Genomic DNA, 7500 nt, shown 5'->3' on the forward strand with positions numbered 1-7500 from the left:
GTCTTTGCATCGGAGCGTTACAGACAGACTCACCGCTGTGTCTTATGAGAAAGGAGAAGACGAAGGAATGAGAAGAAAGAGTAATAAAGAAAAAAAAAGAAAAAAAAAAAAAAACAAAGTAAGGGATTAGCGCCACAAAAACTCGTCTGTGGCCCGCGTAAGTCAGACCTGGTGAGGCGAGGCGGTGTTGGGGAGGGTAGGAGGGGTGTTGGAGAGGATAGGAGTGGCGTTGGGGAGGCAAGGTGGTGTTGGGGAGGACAGGAAGGGTGTTGAGGAGGAAAGGAGTGGTGTTGGGGAGGCGAGGTGGTGTTGAGGAGTGTAGGAATAGTGTTGGGGAGACAAGGTGGTGTTGGAATGGTTAGGAGTGGTATTGAGGAGGACAGGAGTGGTGTTGGAGGGGGCAAGAGTGAGAGAGAGTGAAGGCAGGTGGTCGCTTAGTGGTGTTTGTGATGCAGGAATCAATATACACAGGTGATGGTGGCTTCTATCTGTGTGTGTGTGTGTGTGTGTGTGTGTGTGTGTGTGTGTGTGTGTGTGTGTGTGTGTGTGTGTGTGTGTGTATTGATTGTAAGGTGGACAGTTGCATTCTTCCTCCTTGACATCTTGAAAATAACACCAGACACTATTTTCCCCGCGCATTCTCATCCTGACCACGCCTCGTAAACACTAAACTAAACTAAAATTAACCCCAATATTACAACAGTGGTTTCCTCAATGACTCTTACAAAACACAGCACAAATATTCAGTTTTTTTTTTTTACAGGAATTCCTACACCTGATCACACTTACGCGCCTAGCATTACACACACACACACACACACACACACACACACACACACACACACACACACACACACACACACACACACACACACACACACACACACACACACTCGATATCTGCATTAATTCCTGAACACACTGACGCGCATCTGAAATATTAATGCTAACTTGAAAATTCCCACAAAAAAGAAAAAAAAAACATTACAATTCCTTCCCTTTACTCCTTCAGCACTGGAACGGATTTTTAACTTGAAATTTATGTACGATTAGACCATTTTATTGACATTAGTGAGGGTCTATGGAGGTCAGAAGATTAATGGCCACAGTCTTCACTATTCTAATCCCCCTACATAAGTTTCTGAAGCTGTATAGAATCAACAAATAGTTAGAAGAATGATTATGGAAACCCGCCATGGTACTGAAGGGATTAATTACTAACAAAACAACACAAAACACCGCCAAACAACACAAAACATTCAATATATTTACACCAATTCCCACCCAGACCAGCATTGACTCCTCTTTAATATACTAACACTGACTAAACCCTTTCAGTACCATGACGCTTTTCCATATTCATTCTGCTTACTATTTGGTGATTTTATACAGCTTCAGAAACTCATGTGGGATTAATATTGAAGACTCTGGCCACTAATCTTCTGACCTCCATAGACCCTTCCTAATGTGAATAAAATCGTCTAATCACACCAGAAACTCAAGGTAAAAATGCGTCCCCAGTACTGAAGGGGTTGAAAATAAAAAAAAAAAAAAAAACTGGGAAACGTTACTATTTCTTTCCTTGATAACTCAGAGAACAACACAAAAACATTCGCTATCAACATAAATTCCCATCCTGAACACATTACTTCTTTTATTTCTTACAATCTTGATTTATGTTTGCCTAACTAACACTAACTTAAAAATCTCGAAAAAAACATTACAATTTCTTTTCTTTATGACTAACAAAACAACACCAAACATCACCAAGCAACACAAAACAACACCAAACATCACCAAACAACACCAAACATCACCAAACAACACAAAAAACACCAAACATCACCAAACATCAACAAACAACACCAAACATCACCAAACAACACAAAACAACACCAAACATCACCAAACAACACAAAAAACACCAAACATCACCAAACATCAACAAACAACACCAAACATCACCAAACAACACAAAACAACACCAAATATCACCAAATATCACCAAACAACACAAAACATCAACAAACATCAACAAACAACACCAAACATCACCAAACAACACAAAGCAACACCAAACATCACCAAACAACACAAAAAAAACACCAAAACTCGCCTCTCAAATACTAACACTAACTTAAAAATCTCTAAAAAAAAACTTCAACAGTACAATTTCTTCCCTCAGTAACACAACACAACACAACACAACACAACATCAAACACTCAATATACACACCAATTCTCACCCAGACTAGCATTGACTCGTCTCTCAAATGCTAACACAAACTTCAAAATCTCTAAAAACCTTCAACAATACAACTTCTTCCCTCAGTAACACAAAACACACAAAACAACACAACACAACACAGAACTCTTTTATTTCTCACAATCTTAATCAATATTTGTCGAACTATCACTAACATGAAAATCTCTCCCCAAAAATCTCTAACACTACAATTTCTTCCCTTGATAATTAGCAAAACAACACCAAACAACACCAAACATTCAATATATACATTAATCCCCATTTTGACCAGCACTACCTCTCAAATACCAACACTAACTTCTAAACCTCTCTAAAAAAAACACCAACAACACAATTTCTTCCCTCAATAACACAAAACACCACAAAACACCACCAAAACACCAAACGTTCAATATATACACCAATTCCCACCCAGAACACATTAACTCGCCTCTCAAATACTAAAACGAACTTCAAAATCTCTAAAAAACCTTCAACAATACAATTTCTTCCCTCAATAACACAAAACAACACAGAACACTCGCTATCTGCATTAATTATTCTCACCCTGAACACATTAACTCCTTTATAATTCACAAGACAACACAAAACAACACAGAACACTCGCTATCTGCATTATTTCTCACCCTGAACACATTAACTCCTTTATAACTCATAAAGCAACACAAGACAACACAAAACACCACCAAACACTCAATATATACAGGAATTCCCATCCAGGCCAACATTACCTGGCTTCATAAATTAACCAGGGAACTAATACCATGTTATCGGCTATCCTCCTTTTCCCAACACGCCTCGGAGATTAGGATGACACCCCACACTTCCCCACGCCCTCAGGAACAATGAAAACCACGCCTCAGGTAAGCCAGGTAAGCCCAATTAATCACCTGGCGGAGGCGCATCCTGTACTGATCGTGTTTTGCTGATTAGCTTCAATTTGATTACCTGTTAACAAGTGGTCGAGTGAGTTATGGGACCTGGGAACACCTCTAATTACCGTGTGTGTGTGTGTGTGTGTGTGTGTGTGTGTGTGTGTGTGTGTGTGTGTGTGTGTCGTTCTTATCTATTTTCATGCTTTTTTTTCTTTTTTTACTTTTTATCAGTTTTTTCCTTGTTTTGTTTCCTTTTCTTTCTTTGATTTCCCTTTTTGTCTTGCTTTTCTTTACTATTTTTCTTTCTCCAGCTTTGTTTTTTGTTTGTTTATTCCGTTTTCATCACCGTGTTTATTTCTTCTTATTATTATTCTGCTTATTCTCTTTATTCATCCAGATTTTTTTGTTTATTTTTAGTTTTTCCCTCTTTCGCTCTCTCTTTTTTTGTGTGTTTCCATTTCTCGTGTGTGTGTGTGTGTGTGTGTGTGTGTGTGTGTGTGTGTGTGTGTGTGTGTGTGTGTGTGTGTGTGTGTGTGTGTGTGTGTGTGTGTGTGTCCTCGTCTCTGGTTTTATTTTCCTTTAATCTTTTCTTCCTTTTCATTATAATTATATTCTCGACTCGTGTTTATGTCTTCCTCTTCCTCCTCCTCCTCCTCCTCCTCCTCCTCCTTCTCTTCTTTTTTTCTTCCTCTTCTTCTTCCTGTTGCTTGTCGGTTATCTCTTGTTCTCTTTTCCTTCCATCTTTATTTACTTTCTTCTGTGTCTTGTATTTATTGAAGTCTCTCTCTCTCTCTCTCTCTCTCTCTCTCTCTCTCTCTCTCTCTCTCTCTCTCTCTCTCTCTCTCTCTCTCTCTCTCATCATCACGTTTTTCTTGCATCATTTCACCTTCCCTTCTCCTTCCTCTCCCCCACTTTCCCTCCCTTCCCGTCATCACCTAACCTTGCCCTTTGCTAATCTCCCTTCACCCTTACCTTGCAACACCTCCCTGTCACCCATACACACCCATATACACCCATATACACCTTGTCTCTTCATTTTTATTATATATTTACTTCGCTTTGTTTTCTTTCTTTCATATCTTTTCATTCAGCTTGTTTTTCTTCCTACATGTCCATACACACCCATTCACCTTATCTCTCCTAATCTATCTATCTCTCTGTTTTTTTCTTGTATATCTTTTTATTTTTCTTCATTTGTTTTGTCTTTCTTTTGTCGCTCGCTATCTATATTTGTTGGTCTTTTTCTTTCTGTGTTTTTCTTCTTTTCGTTTCATGTTTCTTATCGTAGACTTTAATATTTTGTAGTGTTTTTTTTTCTTTATTTTTTCTTTTTCTATTTTATTTCTCATTATTTTAAGCTGTGTTTCTCTCTCTCTCTCTCTCTGTTTCCACCTTTTTGTTTAATGTTTTTATCGTAAACTCCAAAATTTTTCTAGTGTTTTTATAGTTTTTTCTCTCTTTGAATGTCTTTCTCGTAAAAATCGTAACTTCACTTTTTTTTCCATGTCTTATCATAAACACTTAGATTGTTTACTTTATGTCTAAGCTATTGAAGTTTTAATCCTTTTTGTATCCTTTCTCTATTTTGTTGTCCCGCTTCATCTAATATTCCCTGCAATCAATATTCCAATTTTCCTACTTCTCTTCATGTCTAATATCTTAAAATCCTATTCGTTCTATCTCTTATCTCTATTTTCTCCCACTTCAACTAATCTCTCTATCATAAACACCTCTATTTTTTTTTTTACCTTATTTCATTGTCAAATCTCTCAAAAATTTATTCTATTCTTCTTTTTTCTTCATTTTCTCCCACATCGTCTAAACTTTCCTATCATAAACACCTTATTTTTTTTTTTACTTTTTTTCATGTTTGATCACTCACAATGTTATTCTTTTCTTTTTCTTTCTATTTCCTTCTATATCCTCTAATATTCCCTACAATAAACATCTCAATTTTTGCAAACTTTTCCTCATGACAAAATTTTCCTTTCCTTTATCTTATCTTACTAATCTCCTTTTTCACACATCATCTTAACCCTTCTCTTATTTCCACCTCCTTTTATCAGCGTTGTCTTATCTCTAAACCAGTCTTGTTTCTGTATCTTCTACTTCATCCAATATTTCTTACAATAAACACTCTAATTTTCATCTTTTCTCTTATTTGATCTATTTTATCTCCATCTCTTATTTCCATCTTTTATCAGCGTTTTCTTAGCTGTAAATATTCCAATCTTTTCATTTGTTTCAATTTTTCTCCTTCTTCCTTTAATCTTTCCCAATAAACACCCCAATTTTCTTCTTTTCGCTTATCTTATCTAACTCATCTCCTTTTCGCATATTATTTTAACCCTTCTCTTATTATCACGTCCTTTTATCATCTCTTATTTCTAAAACTTCCAATCTTTTCATCTTTCTACAATAAACACCCCAATTTTCTTCTTTTCTCTTATCTTATCTAACTTATCTCATTTTCACACATCATTTTAACCCTTCTCGTATTCCCACGTCCTTTTTATCAGGTCTTATCTATAAAAATTCCAATCTTTTCATCATTTTTCTCTATTTCCTCCCATTTTCTCTAATCTTTCCTACAATGAACACCACAATTTTCTTCTTTTCCCTTTCCTTCTTACCTAACTTCTTTCTCTTACTTCCACCTCCTTTTATCAGCTCTTATCTCCCGTCAGTGGCCGCCCCTCCTCGCCGCGCCGCCCTTGGCCTCGCGTGCGCCTCCGTGGCCGTATAAACACCTCATTTACCAAGGTGTGAAAAGGGGCGGGGCTGCGTGATAGTAAGAGAGCGAAAACCAACAGGAAGATTGGATAATTATAACTTTGGGAAAATTAATGGATGATTCTGAAACCCACCTCCGCTCCCAGCCTTGCCTCTCATCCCTCTCTCTCTCTCTCTCTCTCTCTCTCTCTCTCTCTCTCCCCCTCTCTCCCTCAGGTACCTACTCAAGCTGCCCAGCCCACCGCCACTCAAACCTTCCTCCATGACCTTCCTCTTCTTACCTACCTTACCTTTCCTCCCCCTCCTCCACCTCCTCCTCCTCCTCCTCCTCCTCCTCCTCCTCCTCCTCCTCCTCCTCTCTCTCCTCTCCTCTCCTCCTCTCTCTCTCCTCTCTCTCTCTCTCTCTCTCTCTCTCTCTCTCTCTCTCTCTCTCTCTCTCTCTCTCTCTCTCTCTCTCTCTCTCTCTCTCTCTCTCTCTCTCTCTCTCTCTCTTCTCACCAATATACTGCAACAGATGTGAACGGTACTGTGTGTGTGTGTGTGTGTGTGTGTGTGTGTGTGTGTGTGTGTGTGTGTGTGTGTGTGTGTGTGTGTGTGTGAGCAAGGGCCGCCCACAGCCGCCCCCGGGCACGCCTCACAACGCATCACATCCACCACATTACTCCCTCGGCGCGGCTCCTTGTCTTAGTAGCTCGGAGAGAGAGAGAGAGAGAGAGAGAGAGAGAGATTGCAATATTTTCTTCGTTTTTTATTATTGTAGTTGGTCATGGTGGTGGTGATAGTAGTAGTAGTAGTAGTAGTAGTAGTAGTAGTAGTAAAGATTGACTATTGCCAAAGATTGACTATTGCCACTGCTCCCACTCCTACAATAATATAAACTACTACTACTACTACTACTACTACTACTACTACTACTACTACTACTAACAGTATCAATAGCAACAACATCAAAACCTCACGTACATTGTAGTCTAAAACAAAGCAGAGGAGGAGGAGGAGGAGGAGGAGGAGGATGGGAGGAAGAAGAGGAGGAGGAGGAGGAGGAGGAGGAGGAGGAGGAGGAGGAGGAGAAGGAGGAGGAGGAGGAGAGAAGCAATTAACCTGCATACGTACGTGGGATGTGGGTGCTTCCTGGACGTCAAGAAGAGGAGGAGAAGAAGAGGAGGTGGAGGAGGAGGAGGAGGAGGAGGAGGAGGAGGAGGAGGAGGAGGAGGAGGAGGAGACGAACGAACTGCAAGGAAAAAAAAACGATGATAAAAAAAAATACCGTAGCAATTTCGTGTTTATATTTAATAAGCGCCGCTGATACACTTATACATGCATTTAATCACTTATCGGATGCAGAAGGGTCGAGGTGCATCCGCTGATCCCACAAAAGGAGGATCGGAACCCACGTAAACAGGATCCAACACCCTTTCCGTGCCCACCATCTGCTACACCGCCCAACGCATTCCCGCCCTTACGCCACGCTTCCCTAAGGTCGAAACTCCACTCAGGATGAAGTATTTAAGATCCGAAGAGCTAAAAATGCAAGTGTTATTATATTTTAGTGTCTTAAATTATCGTTTTTTTCTCTTTTATTTTTATAGTTTAGCTTTTTCTTCCTTCCATTCCTCCTTCTTCGTT

General features: G+C 39.4%; 1 long non-coding RNA gene across 4 annotated transcripts in view; it reads left to right on the forward strand.

The window, feature by feature from the left end:
• Positions 1–7500, forward strand: part of LOC123503042 — a 90026-nt gene that overhangs the window by 14337 nt on the left and 68189 nt on the right. The gene's annotated exons all lie outside the window — the stretch shown is intronic.

Source organism: Portunus trituberculatus, chromosome 13 (genome assembly GCF_017591435.1).
Source record: "Portunus trituberculatus isolate SZX2019 chromosome 13, ASM1759143v1, whole genome shotgun sequence".
In the NCBI taxonomy this organism is placed as follows: Eukaryota; Metazoa; Arthropoda; class Malacostraca; order Decapoda; family Portunidae; genus Portunus; species Portunus trituberculatus.